Source organism: Oryctolagus cuniculus, chromosome 8 (assembly GCF_051225735.1).
Source record: "Oryctolagus cuniculus isolate XC-2025 breed Fujian yellow rabbit chromosome 8, ASM5122573v1, whole genome shotgun sequence".
NCBI lineage: Eukaryota > Metazoa > Chordata > Mammalia > Lagomorpha > Leporidae > Oryctolagus > Oryctolagus cuniculus.
The window spans coordinates 18,439,930-18,467,586 of NC_142874.1; the positions used below are offsets into that span (position 1 = coordinate 18,439,930).

At 42.1% G+C, this 27,657-nt stretch overlaps 1 protein-coding gene and 2 pseudogenes across 1 annotated transcript in view; 2 read left to right on the plus strand and 1 right to left on the minus strand.

Moving 5' to 3' along the window:
* LOC127485706 (protein transport protein Sec24B) overlaps nt 1–27,657 on the plus strand; it is a 149,738-nt gene that overhangs the window by 64,353 nt on the left and 57,728 nt on the right. The window lies entirely within an intron of this gene.
* Nucleotides 7,751–10,127, plus strand: LOC138848026 (lysosomal dipeptide transporter MFSD1 pseudogene; annotated as a pseudogene).
* LOC127489985 (structure-specific endonuclease subunit MUS81 pseudogene) lies at nt 20,147–21,993 on the minus strand (annotated as a pseudogene).

A 27,657-nucleotide genomic window follows, 5' to 3' on the forward strand; every position in this document is an offset into this window, starting at 1 on the left:
GGAGCTTGGAACTTTTCATTCTCTGTAATCATGTAGGTCAATTCCTTATAACTAACCTCTCATATACCTATATGTCTATACATCAGTATTTCTTTCTTTTTTTTTTTTAAATATATTTATTTATTTACTTGAAAGTCAGAGTTACACAGAGAGGAGAGGCAGAGATAGAGAAGTCTTTTTTTTTTTTTTTTTTTTGACAGGCAGAATGGACAGTGAGAGAGAGAGACAGAGAGAAAGGTCTTCCTTTGCCGTTGGTTCACCCTCCAATGGCCTCTGCGGTTGGCGCGCTGCGGCCGGCGCACCGCGCTGATCCGATGGCAGGAGCCAGGAGCCAGGTGCTTTTCCTGGTCTCCCATGGGGTGCAGGGCCCAAGCACCTGGGCCATCCTCCACTGCACTCCCTGGCCACAGCAGAGGGCTGGCCTGGAAGAGGGGCAACCGGGACAGAATCCGGCGCCCCGACCGGGACTAGAACCCGGTGTGCCGGCGCCGCTAGGCGGAGGATTAGCCTAGTGAGCCGCGGTGCCGGCCATACATCAGTATTTCTTATTGGTTGTGTTTGTCTGGAGAATCTTGACTAGTACACATGACTAGCAACTTTACTTCCTCCAAAACATTGATCCTTAAAACTTTTATGTTGTTTTTCCGTACTAATTCTCTCTAGAGTTCATATGGGCCTTGTCTCATTTTCTAGCAAACATTTCATGTAGGTAGCTGATTTTTACAAAAAAGTGAACAGATCTGGGAAGTTTAATTTACTTGCCCCAGAACATAGAGGTCATTCATACCAGTATGGAGCCTAGAATCCAGGTTGCTAAACTTGTAACCCATAAATGTTCCCCAATACTATACTACATCCCCTCTACTACTGTTGCCAAACCATCTCCTCCAGAATGAAAGTAGGTTTTGGGGCTGGTGCCGTGGCTCACTTGGTTAATCTTCCACCTGCAGTAACAGCATCCCATATGGGTGCCAGGTTCTAGACCCAGTTGCTCCTCTTCCAGTCCAGCTCTCTGCTGTGGGTCGGGAAGGCAGTGGAGGATGACCCAAGGGCTTGGGCCCCTGCACCCACATGGGAGACCGGGAGGAAGCACATGGCTCCTGGCTTTGGATTGACGCAGCGCTGGCCGGCGACCATTTGGGGAGTGAACCAACGGAAAGGAAGACCTTTCTCTCTGTCTCTCTCTCACTGTCTGTGACTCTACCTGTCAAATAAAAAAAAGTGCATGTGGTTGTTCATTTAAAACAAAACAAAAAAAAGTAGGTTTTGATTTACAGCTTCCATTTACTAAGGTAGCCAAAAGTACTTCAGTATATCGCCAACATATTGTGTTTTCTCTTGCTAAAATAGAGCATTTGATGCAAGTAGGGTTGAAATTGCATAGTGTATGAGTAATAGATTGCTTATTAAGTAAGCATAAGTAGCAAATGACTTCAAATACATATAGTAATCCAATTTCTGCCTAACATTGTTGGTAAAGGAAAGTAGAAATCTTACTGGGCTTGTTTTTAATGAATATATAAGATTTAAGTGTAATTGAGGTTTGAAACACCTAAAAACAGTTCACCTAGAAAGCTGAAGCCATGAATATTCTTCTGCTGTTCTTTCTTTTTGTAAGTGCCTTTAATATATGCAAAGATAGTTAAACCATGTCTATTTTTTAACTTTTATTTAATAAATATAAATTTCCAAAGTACAACTTTAGGATTATAGTGGCTTTTTCCCCCATAACCTCCCTCCCACCCACAACCATCCCATCTCCCACTTCCTCTCCCATCTCATTCTTCATCAAGATTCATTTTCAATTATCTTTATTTTTTTTAACTTTTATTTAATAAATGTAAATTTCCAAAGTACAACTTTTGGATTATAGCAGCTTTTTCCCCCCATAACCTTCCTCCCACCCACAACCATCCCATCTCCCACTCGCTCTTCCATCCCATTCACATCAGGATTCATTTTCAATTATCTTTATATATAGAAGATCAATTTAGTATATACTAAGTAAAGATTTCAACAGTTTGCACCCACACAGAAACACAAAGCATAAAGTATTGTTTGAGTACTTGTTGTACCATTAATTCACAGAGTACAACACATTAAGGACAGAGATCCTACATGGGGAGTAAGTGCACAGTGACTCCTGTTGTTGATTTAACAATTGACACTCTTGTTTATGGTGCCAGTAATCACCTGAGGCTCTTGTCATGAGCTGCCAAGGCTATGGAAGCCTTTTGAGTTCACCAACTCCAATCTTACTTAGCCAAAGCCATAGTCAAAGTGGAAGTTCTCTCCTCCCTTCAGAGAAAAATACCTTTTTCTTTGATGGCCGTTAAACCGTGTCTTAATCAAAGCTTACTAGATTCAGTATTATTGACATTGGAATTGTAATTTACTGTATTGGCACTCATATGTAGAAACTTTTTGTCTCCCCTTTTAGATTTTAAATTGATTTTTGTTCTAGAGAATAAGACAACTGTCTCTTCCACCCCTAGCATCTAATCTGTGTTGGGCCAAGAGAGCCAATAGGCAGTACATTAACATTTTTATTCAAAGATTGCTCAGGTGAATATGAAAATGAGAAAATTCAGATGACCTGAATCTTGGCTTCCAAATTAGTCTATTAGGAGATGGCACATACAAAGAATTACATTGTGGGATAATCACCATATTCCAGTAGAGAGATCCAAAGAGAGGGCTGTGAGGATTTAGAGAAGAATAGTTATTTTTTATCTGGGGAAACTTGGGTAACCCTTCCTAGAGGAGTTGGCATTTCAGCTGGTTTGTTAAAGACCAGAGTTAATTTGAATACAAGTAGATATCACTGACTGGTTTCTACCATGTGAGTTAATTAAGATGATTAAAATAGCTAGTTGTCAGGGCACCAGATTCTGTCCTGGTTGCCCCTCTTTCAGGCCAGCTCTCTGCTGTGGTCAGGGAGTGCAGTGAGGATGGCCCAAGTGCTTGGGCCCTGCACCCCATGGGAGACCAGCAGAAGTACCTGGCTCCTGCCATTGGATCAGCGCGGTGCGCCGGCCACAGTGCACTGGCCGTGGCGGCCATTGGAGGGTGAACCAACGGCAAAGGAAGACCTTTCTCTCTGTCTCTCTCTCTCACTGTCCACTCTGCCCATCAAAAAATTAAAAAAAAAAAAAGAGCTAGTTGTCATTGCAATGTCTAGTACATAGTAGGTATTCAAGAAATGTTGCTGGTTGCATACATAAAGCACATGGTTAATTGTATGTCACTAGTCAACTGTCTTCATTTTAAGAGTGATGTTAGAAAAGTCATTGTAAAATGTTTGCCCAGGAGCTGACTTGAACAGTACTTCTTCAGTTATCAAGTCCTTTAGCTGTTTAGCTGCCTACATTCATCTTATAAACATTGACCATCATGCTTTGTTCTTGTAAAATGGTGCAGCTGCTTTGTGGCTATTTTGTCTACTCCTCACTAATCAGCTTTTCTCCAGAGAATTTTCACTGATGTCTAATAGATGATCTTCTGCAAGGATGGCAGGAAAGCCTGACACTTGGAAGTTTCCCAGTGCTCTTGCTCAGCTCTATTCATTGCATGGATGAATATAGATGCTTACTCTTGAGCCAGTTACAAAGAAAGGGAGATGCTGATACGTGGGTGATCTGGTTCTGAAGGGTTGTATTCATGGAGGCAAGCTGAGGGTAGAACTTCATATAGCCCCATTCTGAATTCATGTGTTTTTACTGCTGCTAATGATCCTAATGATAGGATTAAGAGTCAAATATTCAATGAGGCAGCACATTACCTTGACACCTAAGTGTCTCTAACTGTATATGTTTATTTAATTAAGCTCTTTTAGGGATCACATTGCAAGTATTGCAGTTATTTAGTCACTCAGCTAAAGAATGGTTAAAGTTCCAAAAATATATCATCTTGGGGTATTAAAATGCTCAGATGCCTTTCACGTGCAGCACATAAGAAAATGGCAAGATCCTGGTAATTATTCTTAGGGCTATTGTCTGAATTAAGGCACAAAAATGCCTTGAACTGCATGTGCTTTAACTCCTTTTTATCCAATTAGAAAAAGGAGAAAGATAATCCTCAATATGGACACCATACTTTTCTATTGCACCTGTCCAGTTTACCTTGACTTAGGTGATTAGATGTCTATTCTGGGGCTATTTTTCCCAATGAAGAAAATGTGCTTCTGTTTCTGTATTCCTCTGCTTATTCCAGGGTAGATAAAAGGGATAGCGTTTTTTGTATGATTGTAAAATCAGCAAAGGTGGTCTACTGTAGTCGAGGACTGCTTTGTGTGAGGTCTAAGAAACCTTTGTATAGAAAAAAGTATCTTCAAAACCTTTGAAATCTTTGATGCTTAACTTTACTGCTTCTGGGACTTTCTTATGTAAGTAATTGTATATTAAAATAGCAGTAGGAGAATGACTCAAATCATAGATTTTATAGGTAGAGAAGGGGACAGTGAACAAATTTGCCCTTTTAACTTCATTTGGTACCACAAGTCCCTACCACAGAAAAATAGTTACCTGTGTTAGATTTAGAGACTTTAGAGCAGATATTCCATTCCAATATCAAACAGCATGACTCAGAGAAATCTTTCTTAGGTCTAACCTAAGTTCTTCATCTTGGAATTTAAAGCTATTTTCCTTAGTTAATGTGCTTATTGTAGATAGAGAACATTGGAATAACTGATCAAATACCTTAAGAATGTTGGTACATCATCCATCAGTCTTCCCCTTCACCAGGCAGAATAATCCCAGTTCCTTTAATCTTTCCCAATTGATAGTACTTTTCAACTCTTTAATCATCTTTGTGGCTCTTCTGCACTTTAGTAGAGTTAAATTTGAACCCTCCAAATTGGGTACAGGTTTTAAAAAATTGTTCTGCTAGAATAAGAGTAACTATGCGGTCCTATGGAGTTTTTGGCATAGTTAGAGCTGCACCAGAGACTCCTCTCATCCCAGAAGCAGAACTACTTCATTGACCTTTTTCCTCCAAGCTCACAGAACAATTTCTTTCCTATGTGTTGATGTTATGAAGACTCAGAAGGTAAAAATAAAAAAGAGGTGAAGGCTCAATGTTAAGGTGATCACCATCTAGCTCCAATTTTCTTTCCCATACTACATAAAAAATTTATTTAGTTTGTGAATATAACATTAGTTGGAAGACTTTTTAAAGTAGAATAGTTAGTATAATAAAATTAAGTTATTAAAAATTCCTGGGGTGGAAGGAATTTAAATTGGCAAACAAAAAAGCGGTCTGCACCCTAATGTTTATTGCAGCTCAATTCACAATAGCTAAGACCTGGAACCAACCTAAATGCCCATCAACGGTAGACTGGATCAAGAAATTATGGGATAAGTACTCTTTAGAATACTATACCGCAGTAAGAAACAACGAAATCCAGTCATTTGCAACAAAATGGAGGAATCTGGAACACATCATGCCGAGTGAAATAAGCCAGTTCCAAAGGGACAAATACCATATGTTCTCCCTGATCGGTGACAACTGACTGAACACAAAAAAGGAAACCTGTTGAAGTGAAATGGACACTATGGGAAATGGTGACTTGATCAGCATAGCCCTGACTGTTAATGAACAACTTAATACATTATCCCTCTTAGTAGTTTTTTTGTCTGTTCTACTTAATATGACTGGTTTAATTCTGTAATTAATACACAGTTATTCTTAAGTGTTGAAACTTAACTGAAATGTGATCCCTGTTAAACATAAGAGTGGGAATAAGAGAGGGAAGAGATGTATAATTTGGGACATGCTCAAGCTGACTTGCCCCAAATGGTAGAGTTAGAAACATACCAGGGGACTCCAATTCAATCCCATCAAGGTGGCATGTACCAATGCCATCTCACTATTCCAAGTGATCAATTTCAGTTCACAATTGATCATAACGAAAGGACTAAGAGTCAAAGGAAGCACATAAACAAGTCTAGTACCTGCTAACGCTAACCGATAGAATAAATAAAAGGGAGAGTGATCCAACATGGGAAGTGAGATACTCAGCAGACTCATAGAATGGCAGATGTCCTAAATAGCACTCTGGCCTCAGAATCAGCCCTAAAGGCATTCAGAGCTGGCTGAAAAGCCCATGAGAGTATTTCAGGCATGGAAAGCCAAGACACTCTGGCAAAAGATCTCTGTGAGATCCCAGTGGAAAGAACAGGTCATCAAAGAAGGAGGTACCTTTCTCTGAAGGGAGGAGAGAACCTCCACTTTGAATATGACCTTTTCTAAACAAGATAAGAGTCGGTGAACTCAGAGGGCTTCCATAGCCTTGGAAACTCATGACTGGAGCATAGGGAGATTACTGATGCCATAGACAGGAGTGTCAATTGGTAAAGTCAACAGCAGGAGTCACTGTGCACTTACTCCTCATGTAGGATCTCTGTCCTTAATGTGCTGTGCATTGAGATTTAATGCTATAACGAGTACTCAAACAATATATTTCACTTTGTGTTTCTATGGGGATGCAAACTGTTGAAATCTTTACTTAATGCATACTAAACTGATCTTCTGTAAAAAAAAAAAAAAAGAAAAATAAAAAGAAATTATCAATTCCCAACTTGACTCTCACTGGGATTAAACATGACAATAGGTCTGATCTGATTTCATCATCATTTAAAAATATCATCTATTATTTTTCACTTTATGTTTCTGTGTGGGAGCAAACTGTTGAAATCCTTACTTAATGTATACTAAGCTGATCTTCTGTAGATTAAGATAATCAAAAACTAATCTCGATGTGAATGGAAGGGGAGAAGGAGTGGGAAAGGGGAGTTTTGTGGGTGGGAGCGACGGTATGGGGGGAAGCCATTGTAATCCATAAGTCGTACTTTGGAAATTTATATTCATTAAATAAAAGTTAAAAAAAAAAAGAAAAAAAATTCTTGGGGTGGGAGAGCAAGTATGGGGGAAGAACCACTAAAATCCAAAAGTTGTACTTACTAAATTTATATTCATTAAATAAAAGCTTTCTATGATAATAAAAAAAACCAAAAAGTTCTAAAAAGATTTATTTATTTTATATGACAGAGTAAGAGAGGGAGGGAAGGATGTATATGCTAAGAGCTAGTCCAAGCCAAAGCCTGGAGCTTGATTAGGGTCTGCCTCATGAGTGGTAGTGGCCCAAACCATTCAGACATCTTTTTTTGTTTGTTTGTTTTTGTTTTTGACAGGCAGAGTGGACAGTGAGAGAGAGACTGAGAGAAAAGTCTTCCTTTGCCGTTGGTTCACCCTCCAACGTGCCAGGTGCTTACCCTGGTCTCCCATGGGGTGCAGGGCCCAAGCACTTGGGCCATCCTCCACTGCACTCCCGGGCCACAGCAGAGAGCTGGCCTGGAAGAGGGGCAACCGGGACAGAATCTGGCGCCCTGACCGGGACTAGAACCCGGTGTGCCAGTGCCGCAAGGCAGAGGATTAGCCTAGTGAGCCGCGGCGCCGGCCCAGACGTCTTTTAATGCTTTCCCTAGAGAAAGATTTTATTTATTTTTTCTGTTGATTTTATTTTTTCCCAAAAAAACTTTTATTTAAGGAATAGACATTTTGATCGCGGTCTGTGCCGGCCTCTGGTGGCTGAGCTTCCTGCGGGTTTCGGAGTCTCCCACGAGGCCGTGGATGAGGAGGATGAGGAAGCAAGGGCGCTGCTGGTGGGCGGCACCGATGAGGCCAACCCAGGGGCCCCCGCTGCCTCATGGGCACTGCCAGCCCTCTGCGACCCCAGTCACCTGGTGCACTGGCTTTTGGTGCTGCTGCCAATGTGCTTCCTGGGCTTTGGCAGTTATTTTTGCTATGATAATCCTGCTGCCCTTCAGACTCAGATTAAACAGGATATGCAGGTGAATACCACGAAATCCATGCGGCTGTATATCTGGTATTCTTGGTTTTGTGTTTCTTTGGTGGCTTTTTGATAGACCGAGTATTTGGAATATGGTGGGGCACAATAATTTTTAGCTGCTTTGTTTGCATTGGACAGGTTATCTTTGCTCTGGGGGGAATATTTAATGCTTTTTGGCTGATGGAATTTGGAAGGTTTGTGTTTAGGATTGGTGGGAAGTCTTTAGCTGTTGCCCAGAATACATATGCTGTAAATTGGTTTAAAGGCAAAGAACTAAACCTGGTGTTTGGGCTCCAACTTAGCATGGCTAGAATTGGCAGCACAGTAAACATGAACCTCATGGGCTGGCTGTATTCTAAGGTTGAAGCTTCATTGGGTTCTGCTGGTCATACAACCCTTGGGGTGACACTTATGATTGGAGGCTTAACGTGTGTTCTTTCCCTAATCTGTGCCTTGGTCCTTGCCTATTTGGATCAGAGAGCAGAGAGAATCCTTCATAAAGAGCAAGGGAAAACAGGGGAGGTTATCAAATTAACAAATGTGAAGGACTTCTCCTTGCCGCTGTGGCTCATCTTTGTCATCTGTGTCTGCTATTATGTCGTGGTCTTCCCTTTCACTGGACTTGGAAAAGTTTTCTTTACAGAGAAATTTGGATTTTCTTCCCAGGCCGGAAGAGCAATTAACAGTATCGTGTATGTCATATCAGCACCCATGTCTCCAGTGTTCGGGCTCCTAGTGGATAAAACAGGCAAGAACATCATCTGGGTCCTGTGTGCGGTAGCAAGCTGCTCTGTGTCCCACATGATGCTGGCCTTCACGAAGTGGAACCCGTGGATTGCCATGTGCCTGCTGGGACTGTCGTATTCGCTGCTGGCCTGTGCGCTGTGGCCCATGGTGGCGTTTGTAGTTCCTGAGCATCAGCTGGGAACTGCATATGGCTTCATGCAGTCCATTCAGAATCTCGGGCTGGCGGTCATCTCCATCATTGCTGGCATGATACTGGATACTCAGGGATACTTGTTTTTAGTTTACTTCATAGCCTGTGTTTCTTTGTCACTTTTATCTGTGGTCTTACTCTATTTCGTGGATCATGCCCGAGGAGGGAATCTAAATTATTCTGCAAGACAAAGGGAAGAAATGAAAATGTCCCATACTGAATGAGAAATTTAAAGGGCTGTGTTGAGAGAATGGATTGCACACATCTTTGGTTTCAAAACCTCCTTTTTGTATTAAGTTCTTCATTAACAGTCAGGGTATGGCAGATCAAGTCACCGTTTCCCATAGTGTCCATTTCACTTCAACAGGTTTCCTTTTTGGTGTTCAGTCAGTTGTCACCGATCAGGGAGAACATATGGTATTTGTCCCTTTGGGACTGGCTTATTTCACTCAGCAACTTAATACATTATCCCTCTTAGTAGTTTTTTTTGTCTGTTCTACTTAATATGACTGGTTTAATTCTGTAATTAATACACAGTTATTCTTAATTGTTGAAATTTAACTGAAATGTGATCCCTGTTAAACATAAGAGTAGGAATAAGAGAGGAAAGAGATGTACAATTTGGGACATGCTCAAGCTGACTTGCCCCAAATGGTAGAGTTAGAAACATACCAGGGGACTCCAATTTAATCCCATCAAGGTGGCATGTACCAATGCCATCTCACCAGTCCAAGTGATCAATTTCAGTTCACAATTGATCATAATGAAAGGACTAAGAGTCAAAGGAAGCACATAAACAAGTCTAGTACCTGCTAATACTAACCGATAGAATAAATAAAGGGGAGAGTGATCCAACATGGGAAGTGAGATACTCAGCAGACTCAAAGAATGGTGGATGTCCTAAACAGCACTCTGGCCTCAGAATCAGCCCTAAAGGCATTCGGATCTGGCTGAAAAGCCCATGAGAGTATTTCAGGCATGGAAAGCCAAGACACTCTGGCAAAAAAAACAAACAAACAAACAAACAAACAAAAAAAAACCCTAAATGAAAGATCTCTGTGAGTGAGATCCCAGTGGAAAGAACAGGTCTTCAAAGAAGGAGGTACCTTTCTCTGAAGGGAGGAGAGAACCTCCACTTTGAATATGACCTTTTCTAAACAAGATAAGAGTCGGTGAACTCAGAGGGCTTCCATAGCCTTGGAAACTCATGACTGGAGCATAGGGAGATTACTGATGCCATAGACAGGAGTGTCAATTGGTAAAGTCAACAACAGGAGTCACTGTGCACTTACTCCTCATGTAGGATCTCTGCCCTTAATGTGCTGTACATTGAGACTTAATGCTATAATGAGTACTCAAACAGTATATTTTGCTTTGTGTTTCTATGGGGGTGCAAACTGTTGAAATCTTTACTTAATGCATACTAAACTGATCTTCTGTAAAAAAAAAAAAAAAAAAAAAAAGAAAGAAAAGAAATTATCAATTCCCAACTTGACTCTCACTGGGATTAAGCATGACAATAGGTCTGATCTGATTTCATCATCATTTAAAAAATCATCTATTATTTTTCACTTTATGTTTGTGTGGAGCAAACTGTTGAAATCTTTACTTAATGTATGCTAAACTGATCTTCTGTATATAAAGAGAATCGAAAATGAATCCTCATGTGAATGGAAGGGGAGAGGGAGTGGGAAAGGGGAGGGATGCAGGTGGGAGAGACGATATGGGGGGGAAGCCATTGTAATCCATAAGCCGTACTTTGGAAATTTATATTCATTAAATAAAAGTTAAAAAACCGCCTTTTTTTTTTTTAAGGTTAGAGCTTAGTCATTAGGAAAAATGAGGGACTGACAAGTTGTATTTCAGATGTACCTATTGCAAAGTGAATCTGCTGGCTTGTGTCTTTGTGCTGTCTGCTGCTGAAGAATTCGCCTTTAGAGCAGGCTGTCGACAGGGAGCACTTTGGAAAACTGCTCTGCAACATCCCAGGGAACTTCAGGAAGTAAATGATGGAAAATACTGGGATTTTCATTAGATACCTTAGGGATGTGATCTTTCCTCTATCTTACAGCAGGAAAGAAAACTTCTGAGGGGGACAGCAAGGCCGTTTTGCACGGCCTTGTTACAAACGTTCCCTTTTGCGAAGGGAATGTGAGCAAGTCCTCTTTCTGAAGCCTCTCCCCAACCATCACTTGCAGGTGGCGCTCTGCTCTCCGTTGGGTTTGAAGGCTGCTGAGTTGTGACCCTTTTGGGTTTCTTACCTGTTACTGAGACCCTGCTCACTAAGAGACATAATTTTATAGTACAAACTTTCTGTAGCTTTGCCTCATGCTCTGATAACTCAAAAGTGTTCATTTATGGTGATGATTTCTTATCTAGATGGATAAATAAAATTACTGCACAGAAGGAATACCTGATATCTTTTAACTTTTGGTTTTTAAAATATACTGAAACACCGATTGTAATTATTCATGTGGAAGATTATCTGTAAGAAAACATAAGTTGGCATAAAGAAAACTTGTCTGTTACTGTCCCTGAAAAGTCACAAGTGGCTTTTTCTCCAGTGTAGGACTTTTAAGTTACCATTTTGTTGATTTTGTTAAATAAAACGGGAATATGACACTTCTCTGACAGACCTTAAGACTTTGCACAATATTAATGAAAGTCAAGGACTTTTCCATGTGTTTTGCTCTCTGTAGGCTTGCAGATATTTTAGACAGCATAAATGAAATCACTGTGTTTAGCTGAGTGTCTTATGTAAGATGTGTGGCATGACATTGTTATGATTGGGAATGCAATCCTTATGCAGGGTGACTTCATGGACTTCACGTTTTCCTGACTTAGAGTTTCTGGTGTCATTATTCATGCGTATGTTCTTTGGACTCTGTGCTAACGTGGCAGCTACACCAGCAAGCCAGAGTGCAGGCAGTGGGCGTTGCTGATGCATGGCTCCTGTGGCCTAACCCCTGCCTCACTCCACTGCCTCTGTGCTGCAGCCACAGGGAGCTGCTTCCATGTTTTCAAGCAACCTCTCAGGGGCTTTGTACAAGCTGTTCCCTTTGTTTAGAAGGTTTTTCTCTAGGGTTCTCTACAACCTGATGGCACCTGATTTACAACAGAAAACCTTAGCCCCAGCCCAGAACCATTGTTCTTTGTGGAAACTCTTCCAGACCCTTCAGGCTAAATGAGGTTCTTCTAAATGTCCCTGGTCTTTGAAAAACCCTGTACTTCTTTTTGGCTTACCTCAGTTTATAATAAAGAATTTATGATGGTGCGAGTGTCTCTGTCTTCCTTAGATTGTAAGCTCCATGAGGGCAGGGGCTGTGTCTGTTTTATTAATAATGATTGTATCCATTGTGCCTAGCACAAAAAGGCACAAAATAAATATTTTTGAATAATGCAAAAAAAGAATAGACATTTTATAAGTACAACTTTAGGAATATAGTTATTCTTCCCATCATACTCGCCCTCCCACCCCTCCACTTCCTCTCTCTCCCATTCCCAGTGCCATTCACAATAAGATTCATTTTCAATTAACTTTGTACACAGAAGACCAACTCTATACTAAGTAAAGAGTTTAACAATTTGTGCATACACACACACACACACACACACTCACAAACTGAGAAAAAAGTTTTACATTTAACTCATAATACAACTCATTGAGGACAGAGGTCCTGCATCAAAGTTAGTGAACAGTGACACCTGTTGTTAATTTAACAATTCACACTCTTGTGTATGACATCATTGATCACCTGAGGCTCTTGATATGAGATGCCTAGGCTATGGAAGCCTTTTGAATCCACATACTCTATCAGTATTTAGACAAGGCCATAAGTAAAATGAAAGGTGTCTCCTCCCTTCAGAGAAAAGTACATCCTTCTTTGATGGCCACTTCTTTCTACTGAGGTCTCACTCACAGAGATCCTTTATGTAGAACATTTTTTGCCACAATGTTTTGGCTTTCCATGCTGAAATTCTCGCATGCGCCTTTCAGCCAGACCAGGATGCCTTAAGGGCTGATTCTGAGGTCAGAGTGTTAACTTAAAGCGATTATCATTCTATGAGTTTGCTGTGTGGACTGCTTCCCATGTTGAAACATTCTCCTTTTTAATTCTATTATTACCAGACACTTGATTCTATTTATATGATTCCTTTAACACTCAATGCTACTATATGTTCACTTTAACACTTAATATGGTCACTTCAGCACTCAAGATGGCATTTTTACCATCCAGCTTAATGGGATTTAGGATCTCCCTGGCAAGTTGTTAAATTGTATCCTTAGAAGTAAGTCCATAGAAATGTATGCAGAACTATACAGCTTTATGGTTACAAACTTCCTCCTCCCTCCCTTATTCCCACTCTTATATTTTACTGAGATCTCTTTTCCATTGACTTTATATACACATATGATTAACTTTATGCTAAGTAAAGAGTTCAAAAAATAGTATGAAGGAAAAAAAAGTGTTCCTCGACAGTCAGGACAAGGGATATTCAAATCATTGGTTCTTGAAGTGTCAATTTCACTTCTACAAGTTTTTTTTTTTTTTTTAGGTGCCCTATTATCACAGATCAGGGAGAACATATGGTATTTGTCCCTTCAGGACTGGCTTATTTCATGCAGCATGATGTTTTCCAGATTCCTCCATTTTGGATTTCATTTTTTGACCACTGTGTAGTATTCCATATTGTACATATCCCATAATTTATCCAGTCTTTAGTTGACAGGCATTAAGTTGATTCTATGTTTTAGCTATTGTGAATTGAGCTACAATAAACATGGAGCAAGCAGATATCTCTTTTATTTACTGATTTCATTTCCTTTAGATAAATTCCCAGGAGTGGGAAGGCTGGGTCATACGGTAGGTCTATATTCAGGTTTCTGAGGTATCTCCATACTGTTTTCCATAGTGGCTTTGTCTCTAGGCTCTTCCTACAGCCTTATCACTGGTGATTTGAGCTGCTGCAGTCTGCTCTCACCTCAATCCCCAGTGCTGGTATGGAGGCTCTAGGCTGCTAGGGTCCCAGGTTGTGGGCACCCACTACCTCCATGTTGGTCTATTGTGTTCCTCTAATTTGTGTAGAGTTTCCCTGACATTTTCTCCCTAACTCTTCCTTTAGACTGTCTCCACTTTTTAAAACTATCTTCTCCTAGACTAGAGCAGTAAACTCCCTCCCTACTCCACCATCTTAATCCCCAATGAAAGATTTTAAAATGTCATAAAAATAATACAAAGGAGGTGATAAAGGTCAAAGAACATAAAGTAGCAGCTATATTGGAAGAAAGGGTCTAGAGATCTAATGTACAGCATGAAGATTTTAGTTAAGAATGTTATGTGCTGAGTTTTACTGAGTTTTAGTGCTCTTACCACGCATAACACATGCACACACATGCCTACTCCTCCCCCCAACACAGAGACACACAAAGGTAACTAAGTAACTGCAAGATAAAACCATGATTTATTTAAGTATGTATGTGTGCATTAAAACATCATGTTGGTCACCTTAAATATGTACAACAAAATGTAAAATAGAAGTACATACTCTAAGTTAATCATGAATGTTATACTTAAAGTCCTTAAACTCTGGAAATAAGAGTTAAGTAAACTTTAGTGAAATAAAAAGCCAGTCACTTCTATTTACTTTCATAACAGTGTTGGTGCCTAAATGCAAATAATGTCATTACCAAGGCACCTTTTACAGAGAATGTGAATTTTAAGTAACAGGAAATATAAGATTGTTATACTATAAAAACTCCATTGAAAATGTGTAACTTTTGGTCTATTGGGATTATACCATAAGACTTATCCAGTTGATGCTTCATCTTATGAAAACTAATGTTGGCTACTCTCCAAGATCATAAAACTACCATATTTATTTTGACCTTTAAACCACCCCCTCACTTCTTGAAAAACTTTGACAAATTGTGTGTTGGCGTGTGAGTTTATTGCCAAGCAGTATGCTGGAGTTTGTATGGGTTAAGGACATTTCAATATTCCAATGTTAGTGTTTCCCTTAAAAAATTAGGTTAAATACTTTCAAGTAGAATAGGCTTCTAGAAGAATTGTTGGTGGACTTCTTGTTAAACAAATGGTGAAAAGTGGAGGAAGTATGGCTGTGAAACATAGCGAGTGGAATCATTGTAGGAAAAACTGAATGCCAAGCATACAAGCATTTGCAAATCAGGCAGTATTCTACTGTTTTTTAGATTTATTTACTTATTTATTTGATAGAGTTACACAGAGAGAAAAGGAGAGGCAGAGAGGTCTTCATCCGCTAGTTCGCTCCCCAGTTGGCCTCAATGGCCAGAGCTGTGCCGATCTGAAGCCAGGAGTCAGGAGCTTCTTCCGGATCACCCAAGCAGATGCAGGGGCCCAAGGACTTGTGCCATCTTCTACTGCTTTCCCAGGCTATAGCAGAGAGCTGGATAGGAAGTGCAGCAGCCAGGATTCGAACCGGCACCCATATGGGATGCCGGCATTGCAGGCGGTGGCTTTAGCTGCTACGCCACAGCACCAGCCCAGTGTTTCACTTTTTAAAGGTTCAGGATACTGATGTCATGATTAGAGAATGTAGTTTATATGAAAGGTGAGGGCCATCAACCATTTGCATTACAGACCCAGGCCTCTTGGTTTTTTGTAATCAGCTCCCACTACAAGTTTGATACAACTGAAGGAAACAGGTAGAAAAAAAGTCAAGACTTGATATGGTGCCTTTCTGTCAAAGTTTCTTTTGTTTATTTTCATTGCATCAGAAGGGCATTATACTTGTAATATAAGCCTTATGAACACATCAGTCATCTTAACCAATGTATTAAAGTCATCGAAGTAGTTGTCTGGGTTACTAGGTTCCACTAACTCTGCTTCAGCAACAAATGCTAAATGCTTCCTGGGCTGTAAATTAAAACTATTTGTTGTTAATTAAGACCATCTGTAAGCTGAAAAGGACTTGGGGATGAAAGGAGTGGTAAGGTGAAAACTCGTGGTGTCTAGATACCGGAGTCATTGATCCCTGGAGTAAATTGTTTCGTGAATTTTTTATTTTTTATTTTTTTTTTGGCTAGGCATGTGTTTCCTAGGTTTGAATTAGCACATGACTTGTTTCCTCTGTGGGTCACCCATTAACTGACTAACAGGTGATTTAATGATGTATTTAGAAACCACCTAGAAAACAAGACCACACTCCCTGGTGTATATGTGACTTAACAGAACTTCTAGCAATAGATCTTGATTATTAAAACAAGGTTTCTAGCTGGCACCATGGCTCACTAGGGTAATCCTCCACCTAGCAGCACCAGCACACCGGGTTCTAGTCCTCGTTGGGGCGCCAGATTCTGTCCTGGTTGCCCCTCTTCCAGGCCAGCTCTCTGCTGTGGCCAGGGAGTGCAGTGGAGGATGGCCCAAGTGCTTGGGCCCTGCACCCCATGGGAGACCAGGAGAAGCACCTGGCTCCTGCCATTGGATCAGCGCGGTGCGCCGGCCGCAGTGTGCCAGCCGAGGCGGCCATTGGATGGTGAACCAACGGCAAAAGGAAGACCTTTCTCTCTGACAGGCAGAGTGGACAGTGAGAGAGAGAAACACACACACACACACACACACACACAAGGTTTCTATTATTTCAGAGGTGGGACAAAGAAGGTGAAAGTGAAATGATATGCCACTCCAGAAAGCACCAGATAGATGGCATTTTGGGAAACAAAGACAGCATTTAAGGTAGTAGGCAAGAAATGTTGGCAAAGTTAAAATAGTTCCACAATACAGCAAAAATGATTGGACTCCAATACACGTGACTCTAATACATACTACAGGTTTCTAGAGTACAAGAAGACACCTTAAAGATTGTATAACCCCATCTTTTAACTTTATAGTTAAAACTGGGGGCTGGTGCTGTGGTGTAGAAAATAAAGCCTCCACTTACAGTGCCGGCATCCCCTGTGGTTGCAGTTTGAGTCCCGGCTGCTCCAGCTCCCTGCTTCTGTACCTGGGAAAGCAGCGGAGGATGGCCCGAGTTCTGGGGCCCCTGTACCCACATGGGAGACCTGGAAGAGACTCCTGGCTTTGGCCTAGCCCAGCTCTGGCCATTGTGGCCATTTGGGGAGATGGAAGATTCTCTCTGTCTCCCTGCCCCCATTCCTCTCTGTATTTCTGCCTTTCAAATAAATAAATAGATCTTAAAACAATTCATAAGTAAAATACTAAAAAATACCCAAACTGAAAACAAGCAAGCAAAAACACTGAGTTCTCAAAAGTTGTTCTTTTCTTTTGTCTGTGTATTCTTCTGTTGATAAGCTGGTAGGATGGATACTAAAATAATGAACAAGTAATTCAACAAATAGACATTATGTAGTATTCTGGAAGAAAGACTCTCCATTCAAATTAACAAATTAACTTTAGGGAAACCAAATAAGTACTCTCAAGGAATTATTTATTATACCCCACCTTGTTTCACAGAGAATTACACTTTAATATGGGATAAAAAGATGTGTACGTGATTGCAGTAACTCATTGAATTTAATGGAGCTGCCAAACTGCTGGACAAACGAGTGACATGTATTACCTCATTCAAATCTTCCAGCGACCTTCTAAGGTGCTGTTATTGTTGCTGTCCTTATCTTATAGCTTAGAAAACAGGTACCGAGAGGCTCAATCACTAGCTCAAGTGGCAACAGCAGAGTGTGAGCCCAGGCCTTTCTATGTGCATGGAATCTGTTGATAACTGTGACAACACTGTGTCCCATGCTATGCAAGACAAAATACTAATACACTGTAAGAAAGATGGATTTATATGGGGCATTCAAATGGAGAAGATCACTCAGGCCAGGGTAGAGGGCAGGCTTGAAAGTATGTCTACTGGAGATGGTAGCCTAGTGATGGGCCTTTGAAGAATGGTGGATTTTAGACAGATTTTTAATTAGATGTATATTCCTGAAAGTTTAGAGAAGCCATGTTATTCTTTCAGCGATGATAGAATCGATTCAAGAAAAGTTGATTTAAAGATTGCCATCAAACCATTCCTTTATGAGTATATATTCTGTGCACTAGTATAGTGGAAATTTGCCAATCTTGGCTTGAAAATGACCCTTAGGGCACCTTTCTTGTTTGTTCATATAATTTTTATTTCTCTTTTTACTGCCCTGGTTGAAGAGTTATACCCTTGTAAATTTTGCATCTGAGAAGTTCCATCTGGGTGAACCCTAATCCAAACTACATTGAGCTCTGAAAGAGAACTTTACAGAATACCTAATGTATAAGATGTTCTATCCATCTCCCTTCATGGATAAATTGCTCTAGCTTTGTATTTCCTTACTTGTACCATTTATTTTAGCAGTCATATACCTCAGCACTTTTTGTAATGTGTACGTCACATTAGAAATGGTTTTATACAAGTATTTCTTTTCTGGTCACCTTTGAAAGACAGCTAAGTACTGCTACTAAGATGCTGACATAATATCATTTTTATGAAATAGAGCATGTTGTAACTTTTGTCTCTTGTACATAAGTGATTCAGGTCACACCCAACGAGTGTAGTTGCTAGTTACAATTTTTCTTTATCAGAGTTTAAATTTACATATTTACAAACTATTTAGAATCCTTTATTTCTTTTTCAGTAATGTTTCTATACAAGTTAAAACTAAATTACTATTTTTCCCAGAAACTTTTCCTTCTAAACTATTTTTCTAGAGGAGCAAAAAGATTATTGCAGTCTCTTCTGGGTCTCCCACGTGGGTGCAGGGGCCCAAGGACTTGGGCCATCTTCCACTGCTTTCCCACACCATAGCAGAGAGCTGGATTGGAGGTGAAGCAGCCAGGACTCGAACCAGTGTCCATATGGGATGCTGGCACTACAGGCAGCGGCTTTACCCACTATGCCACACAGCGCTGGCCCCTACCCATTAAGGTTTTTTGTAATGCAGTAAGGTTTGAATGGAGTAGCTCCCAGAAATTGTGTGGGATTATGGATTGACCATTGAGAACAGGTTTGTATGGAATAGATCAATAAGAAATTGGAATATATTTGAAGCTAAGAAGTATACTATTGCAGTCAGTTAACCAAGTTGGGTACTTTGTCAAGTGCATTACTATGTTTGGTGGAAGTATTAGCTGTGTTCAGCTAAGCATGAAATTATCAGTAGCTGGAAAAGAGTGACAGAGTTGTACCTATCAGTGGTATTAACTCAGATTCATTGTGTACTGTAACCCCTGGGGGCTTATAATTACCCACTACAGAACATCATAGCATGATTAATGGGGCCTCATTTACTATATAGTAATGTCAGATGGCTCATTTATTAGTCATGCCTCACAATATCTTTGTGAAGTGGATCAATATTATTATAATCATTACTTTTCTCCTAGTAAGATCATTAAATTGCATCTTAAGATGATAAATCATACTATGAAAGGTCACACACATAGCTTATATTATAGTTGGGTTTTTGAATCAGTTTCCCCATGCTCATTCAATGAGATTCCTCAAGCAAATGGAATTAAATATGATTTTTACAATAGGAAAAGGGAAAAAACACAATACCATTTTTCAGTGCCTCCTTCCTGACATTCATAAGGTAAGATAATTTTGTACTAGTTAAAACCAGAATGAAAATGGCAACTAAGGTACTATGGCAGGAAACCCAAGGATAATTAACTTGCAGGGACAAAGAAGAAGAAAGAGAACACAAATTCAACAACCTCAATATAAAATGGAAACTATAAGTACTTCATTTACTCACTAATTATAAGAGTGATTATATTTTCATTAGGCAGCACATTCTTCTGTCCTGCTAAGTGAGTTGGAATGCTATACAAATGAATTAGCATTAAAGCTCTATGCCTCTCAAAGAAATAAAACCGACCCCAGATCACTGAATTCATAATAAGTAGCTGAGCCTTCTTTGGAAGGAAGAGAGAAGGAGAAATCTGTAAGTACCCCCAAAATGTTGTTGCTAACATTTGGTCTACTTCCAGCATTTCAGACGTCCGCTTTCTACTCTACTCTAGATAGCAATTATCACTTTTTAATGTGGCTTTGAGATTTTAGAATAGAATCCTTGTGAAGTGCATCAAACATTCTTGAACTGTTTTCAGAACATTCTTTTCATGGAGCCATGGAGCCAGCTGCTCCTCTGCCTTCATCAGTTAGTGTTTTGTCATTGATGCTTTTGAGAATGTGGGTGCGATGAAGGAGCATCTGAGACATTGATCCACTTGCAGCTATTTTAAGATGATTTTAGCAAAACGAGACACTGATTTATAATGCACTGTTCCTTTAGTCTAGCCCAAATCATATGATTTGTCACAGAGGTTACTGGATGTAACTGCAGAACAATTGAATGGATTTTTTTTTTTTTTTTTTTTTTTTTTTTTGGGCTGCAGACTTCATTTTTATTGTGGCCCGAGGCCCTGGTTAAAAGGCCTGGGAGGGAGGGAGGGAGCCGGGGCTCTGCCTCCCGGCACAGCTCAGGTCAGCGGGCCGCAGCTGCAGTAGAGCTGGGATAAGGTCCTGCTCAGAACAGGCCCCAGGTTCCTCTGCAGACGCCCGCACTTGACGGTGCTGAGCAACATCTCCTGCTCCTCGGGGCTGCCGCAGGCATCACAGGCGGCCAAGAGGCTGGACGGGGTGCTGTATCGATCCACCAGCGCCGCTGCCTTCTCCCCACTCACTCCACGCACCTGCATCAGCTGCCGCGCAAAGACCTCTCGCACGGACTGGGCCTTGTTCTTGATGGCTCCCGCGTTGAAGTCGCTGAAGGTGAGGAGTGGGCACAGGGGTTCGGGCTGGGCCTGGTCTCAGATCCCGGGTCCCCGGGGGGCTCCCAGGGGCGGCTGCGTAGGGTGTGGCCCTGATAGAGACTCTGCAGGCCCCGAGTCATGAGGGCCAGGTAGGCCGCCGACTCCTTGATATCCGCCGTGCGCTTCACGAAGAAGCCGTCGATGACCTGGGTGTTGGTGACGGCCTGCAGCAGCGTGCTCTCTGGGAGGCTGAGGTTCTGGGCCGGGCCGTGCTCCTCCACCAGGTACACTCGGCGCCCCAGGCCGCAGCGCTTTAGCCGGAACTTCTGCTCCCGGAAGCGGCCGTCCACGATGCTGCTGCACAGGTCGTCCAGCCGCTTGCGCTCCACGATGTGGTCCAGCACCAGCTCCCCTGGCCTTGCTGGGTCCCTGGGCTGGGTCTCCTGGGCCACCCGCACAAAGTCCCCGACGTGCAGCTTGCACACCGTGTGGCTCACACGCAGCCGCTGGAGTTCTCGGAGTAGCTCGGGCCTGTGCCCCGCCCCCCTGGTCTCACCAAGGTCCACACACAACAGCACCCTGTACTCCCCGAGCCCCAGCTCCAGCGCTGCCTGCTGGACACCCCCCGCGCTGGCGCCAAGCTCAGCCGGGGCCGCCCCTGGCACTGCCGACTCCTCCCCGGGAGGCTGCTCAGGCCCCACGCCCGCGTCCACCGAGCGCGGTCCTGATTCAGCCAGCTTCTGGGCCAGCTCCAGGCCCTCCGCGGTGAGCGAGTACCTGGCTGGCTGGTGCGCCCTGAGCACCAGGTTCTTGTGGAGCAGGGAGCGGAGCGCTGGCCAGGACCGCGAGCTCCCGGGAGTGACCCTGGCGGCCATCTGAGCGCACCGCTGCAGCAGCTCCTCCTTGGTCAGGAAGCCTCGCCCTCGGGGTTCAGGTGCTCCTGGTACAGCAGCAGCAGCACCGCCCGGGCCCCTGAGTGCCGAGCCGGCCAGTAGCCACCGGAGCCGCCGGCCTGGGGCTGCGCGGAGGCTGCCACGGGAGGGGCCTGGGCCTGGGCGGGCGGCCCTTCGCCGGGGGCACTCCTCGCTCCGGACGGTGAGCCCTGGCCATCGCCATCGCCATCGCCGCCGCCGCCGGACGCTCGGTGCTGGCGCAGCCGCTCCTCCAGCATCCTGCAGAGCCCGTCTCCGAAGTGCTGCAGGATCTTAGCTTCCTTCCCGCTGCGCAGGGGCAGTGGGTACCGCCGGAGGGAGCGCAGGGCCTTCTGAAACACGAAGCGCGTGCGGCGCCCCCTGCTGGCCGCCTCGTCGCGCCACTCGGTGAGCCAGCGCACGAAGAGCGGGTTCGGGCACTCGGGCAGCGGGCGCTTCCGGCCCAGGCGGACCGGCGCCGCCATGAGCCCCGGCGCCCGCGGGGCGGGGCCGCCGCCAGGTCTGTGGCTGGATTCGAACACCTGGCCGGGGTAGGGACTGAGGGTGGGAACCTCTGCAGTCACGTGGCCCAGCCCGACAGGCGCCTCCCGCCGCCCTCCCCGCCCCCGCGCGGCCCTCAGTGGCCAGAGCCCAGCGCAGCCGCGGCCACCTCTCGCCTCGGTGTCCCCGCCCGGCCGCGGTCGGCTTTTCTGGCGCCGGATTTTTTTCTTTTTTGTAGTAAAAGAGAATGCAGCCTTACATCAGGACATTATTATGGGGCTAAGACTCTTGGTATCTTTCTTGGGAGTTACACAAGTGCATTACAAGGCTGAAACATTATTAGGATAATTCAGTCTGAAAATCTATCTGTTGAAGACAAAGGCTTGTTTTTTTTTACTCTATACGTTCAAAAGGCAAATCAATATTTCAGCCAGAATTTACAGAAATGTTCCTTAGCATCAACATTTTCGGATTCAGTATCTAAAGTCATCCTGTAACTTTTATTGAATGATACTGTAATATTTAACTGCATCACTTATTTTTTCATCATGGCATGTTATAAAATCAGTTCATATAATGAATTTGGATTATATTGTGACAAAGACTTGGAGGGAAAAACTGTCAGCATAGATTATGATATGTCCTCACGTTTATGGTGTGGCTTTATTGATAAAGTATTGATGTTTTGTGCTTCTGATTTGAAGGTACATTTTTCTCTTATTAACTTACTCTGTAAATTGTATACAGAACTGGATGATTTGTGAAATTAACAGCAATCATAATCATAATCAGATTTTTTGGTGACATCTAGGCTAACCCAAGAAACTGAGATAATAACTTCAAAATTCTTTGACATTGCCCAGTGTCAAAGAATTATCGTGTGTTGAATATTATACATACTGTATATAGCTAAGTTCTACCTCAGATGCTGTTTATACTTTAACCGGTTTAGTTTCATAACACAAGCATTTTATGTAAGAATTTTATTTTCCTATTCTGCACATTAGGAAACAAGGTTAGAAAGTTTCTAATTTCCTAAGATCACACCTTTAGTAACTGGGAAGGCTTGGGTTTAAATCAGGTCTGTCTGATGTCCAAGGCCATGCTTTTCTGTTGTTCTGGGTTGCATCTTAACATTAAAGAAACATCTCTTTGAATACATAACATGAATAGCTGCATTTATAAAATTCTATTTAGTGGCCGGCGCCGCGGCTCACTAGGCTAATCCTTCACCTTGTGGCGCCGGCACACCGGGTTCTAGTCCTGGTCGGGGCTCCGGATTCTGTCCCAATTGCCCTTCTTCCAGGCCAGCTCTCTGCTGTGGCCAGGGAGTGCAGTGGAGGATGGCCCAAGTGCTTGGGCCCTGCACCCCATGGGAGACCAGGATAAGTACCTGGCTCCTGCCATCGGATCAGCGCGGTGCACTGGCCACAGCGTGCCAGCTGCGGCAGCCATTGGAGGGTGAACCAACGGCAAAAGGAAGACCTTTCTCTCTGTCCACTCTGCCTGTCAAAAAAAAATTATATTTAGTGTGGATGATCAGGAAGGAATTCATAGTAGTCAAAAAATGATAAAGTAAGCATAGCTACAGTGTTCATCTTTTATCACATCCCTTACCTCATGTCATGTAAAAAGAACCCTGCCTTCCTGCAGTTGTCTTTCCTGGATTTCTCTCTGATATTTTGCCCTCTTTGATATATAATATCATACACTACCTACAAGAATGTGGTGTAGTTTGAGGTTAGTGTAAGCTGAGCTGAGGAGTCATGAAAATCATACATGTAAAATGCGGAATGTGAACTAAATAATAACTACATCTTAGAACTTCTACAATAAAATATATAGATTAGTTTGTCACAAAAAATGAGGCTCAAGTAGGGGTATTCAGCTCTAGGATACTAGAATGTATTCAGTGTGGAATAACAGTAGTTATGTGTCACATTTATATTGAGTAACTTTGGCCATGAATACTTTTACTTCAGTTTTTAGCAACAGTTTTGGATTTCTGTTTTGGGTAATAATATTTCTATACTACCTAACTCCATTTCTCCTCTGTGTCAGTGATTTAAGGAATCTATTTGAATGTTCTTTTTTCCATTAAATTTTTTTAATAACTGCTTTTGAAGTAGGACCTTTGGATTGATATCCTGACCTTGGCATAAATTATCTGCTTTTTAACAATTTAAATAGGCTTCATATGACTCTTAACATATCTTTGATAAATTTTATATCATCTTCTGACACGCAAAGATACCCTAACTAAGGCAACACTAGGAGTATGACATGTCATGAGGCAGAAGAGAGAAAAATAACAAAATGTTATACACTATACTATTAATGGTACAGTCATATATTGTATTACATCACTGAAAAAGGACACAGCCCTGTGTGTATGAAATTAGATAGGGACTTCACCTTGATGGTATGGCTTTAATGATCTTGATGCTGAAAGGACAGTTGATCTCTATGATTCAGTGATTCTGTATTTGCAACTTATCTACTGGCAACCTTTCATTCTAACCCTCAAGTGAGTATCATGGCATGGTCACAGTCATGTGTAGAGTGACAAAATTTGTGTTGGCCAATACTCCAATAAGTGATGCTCTGCCTTCTTGGTTCAACTCTATTAATGTAAACAAGTGTCTCTTTCCCAGTCTGTTCAGTGCCATTGCTCTTTAAAATGACCCCCAAACATAGTGCTGAAGTGCCGTCAACCCCTCCTTAGTGTGAGAAGGCAGAGATGTACCTTACCAGAGAAGTTACATGTGATAGATAAGCTTTGCATAGGCCTGAGTTAACTGCTGCTGGTGAGCTCAGTGTTCTTGAATCAGCAAAATATACTACTTAAGGTGTCTAAACAGAACTTGCATAATGCAAGGTTATCTATTAAATGATTGGTGAAAATACGACCCAAAGGCTTACAGGAATTTAACCCTGTATTTCGTCTCAGAACAATAGTTCAGAACTTGCAAATTCATGTTTGTACCATCTTTTTATAAACCACACTTGTGCAGATAACAAGGCAAAATTGTGGTTAAAGTCACAACAAAATGCCTCAATCGGGAAGGCCTTTCAAATTTAGCTTTTTAGGAATCCAGTTTTCCTTAGGGAAGGCTAGGGAAACCTCTCCCAACCTTCAAGGTATTCTGTATTTTTTCCAGATGTCTCTACTGGAATTTTTCCTGAGGTATTAAAATGTCTGTTGTGTGTTTTCATTCATTCTCACTTCCCAATTTAATACTACCTTAGACCTATACTGTAAATTAATTTTACAACAATGATCATTGTAGTCAGTCTTGCACTTGGGCTTTTAAGGAGACAGTTTGTTTAAAGAATGATGCATGTTACCCCAAGGCTGTTCATAAATCAGCAAAGATGAAACACATTTGCCTCACTTGACCACTGCACTGCCAGGGAACCCATGGTCATGCCAGAAACTTAGTGCACCCTGCCTGTCAAGGGAGGGTGGTCCTTGTATATTTTGCTTCTGGATCTGGAGAGTGCTATAGCATGTTTTCAGTTGCAGAACAAGCCATCATAAAATTCACTTTTGCCTGCTCTAATAGCTAAGAAAGAAGGGAAACACTGAGATTTTTCCTTGAGATTAATAGATTACCCTTGGTTAATATTGAACATAGTATAGCTGAAAATGTTATATATGAATTAAATGATTCTTCTCAAAATTTCTTCTATTTAGTAAGGACAAGTCAATATTAAATATTTACTGAGAACTACTCGATATAGATTATTTTCAGCAGCTGTTGTCAGATAGCTGTTGAAGTGACTATGTAATTGTAGACTAACCTTTGTGAGAGCTGACTGCCATGATTCTCAAAGTGTGGGTCCAAGGCCACCTGCATCATGATCAGCTGGAGAATCATGAATAGTTCAGACTCCCCAGAGGCTCGCTGCAGGCTGATTAGATCAGATTTTCTGGAAGTGTGGGTCAGATATCTGTATTTTAAAAAATACTCCAGGCCGGCGCCGCGGCTCACTAGGCTAATCCTCCGCCTAGCAGCGCCGGCACACCGGGTTCTAGTCCCGGTCGGGGCGCCGGATTCTGTCCCGGTTGCCCCTCTTCCAGGCCAGCTCTCTGCTGTGGCCAGGGAGTGCAGTGGAGGATGGCCCAGGTGCTTGGGCCCTGCACCCCATGGGAGACCAGGAAAAGCACCTGGCTCCTGGCTCCTGCCATCGGATCAGCACGGTGCGCCGGCCGCAGCGTGCCGGCCGCGGTGGCCATTGGAGGGTGAACCAACGGCAAAGGAAGACCTTCCTCTCTGTCTCTCTCTCTCACTGTCCACTCCGCCTGTCAAAAAAATAAAAAATAAAAATAAAAAAATAAAAAAAAATACTCCAGTTACACGACACTCTGACTCATTTTTCTACTGAATTGGTGGAAGCATGAATTTCTAACATATTTTATAACTTTATTTTCATTTTTTGGCTGAGATTTAGTTCTTTTAGTCTCTAAGAAGTACAGATGAAATAAGTAAACCTAGTATGTGAAAATCTATGCAAACTCAAGGATGAGGTTTTTAGATAAGGTAAGTGATATTTAAACATACTTGTAAGCTTTGACATGTATGAGTAGTCTTGTTTCTTTCAATGCAGTCACTGAAGAGACCTCTGTATATGATTCTCTAAATGACCCAGAAAGATTCCACACATATTTTAGGGGTCAATTCCAATCATTCCTTTTTTTATATTTCATGACCACTACTCTTTACATTTTATTTATTTGAGAAGTAGAGTTACAGAGAGGGAGAGACAGAGAGGTCTTAGACCATCCATTGGTTCACTTTCTTTTTTTTTAACTTTTATTTAATGAATATAAATTTCCAAAGTACAGCTTATGGATTACAATGGCTTCCCCCCCCATAACTTCCCTCCCACCCGCAAACCTCCCCTTTCTCTCTCCCTCCCTGCTTCCATTCACATCAAGATTCATTTTTGATTCTCTTTATATACAGAAGATCAGTTTAGCATATATTAAGTAAAGATTTCAACAGTTTGCACCCACATAGAAACACAAAGTGAAAAATACTGTTTGAGTACTAGTTATAGCATTAAATCACAATGTACAGCACATTAAGTACAGAGATCCTACATGAGGAGTAAGTGCATTGGTTCACTTTCTAAATGGTCTCAATGGCCAGAGCTAGGCCTATCCAGAGCCAGGAGCCTCTTCCCAGTCTCCCACATGGGTGAAGGGGCCCAAGCACTTAGGCCATCTTCCACTGCTTTCCTAGGTCATTAGCAGGGGTTGGAAGTAGAGCAGATAGGACTAGAACTGGTGCCCTTATGGGATGCCAGCACTGCAGGTGGAGGTTAAACCTACTATGCCATAGCACGGGGCCCAACAGAGTTGTTCAAAACCTGAATGACATATCCCTAAGCCAATTTGGTCATTTTTCCCCCTTGTCTTCCTTTTCCTTTCTTTTTAAACAGAGGATATTATCTGTTTATTACTGTTATCACCTAGCCTGCAAAAACTGTGATTATTTATAAAAGGCATATGTATTCTTTTTTTTTTTTTAGTAAATTTAAACTTCCAAAGTACAGTTTATGGATTACAATGGCTTCCCCCCCATAATTTCCCCCCCACTCGCACCCCTCCCATCTCCTGCTCCCTCTCCCCTTCCATTCACATCAAGATTCATCTTCAATCATATTTATATACAGAAGATCGATTTAGTATATATTAAGTAAAGATTTCATCAGTTTGCA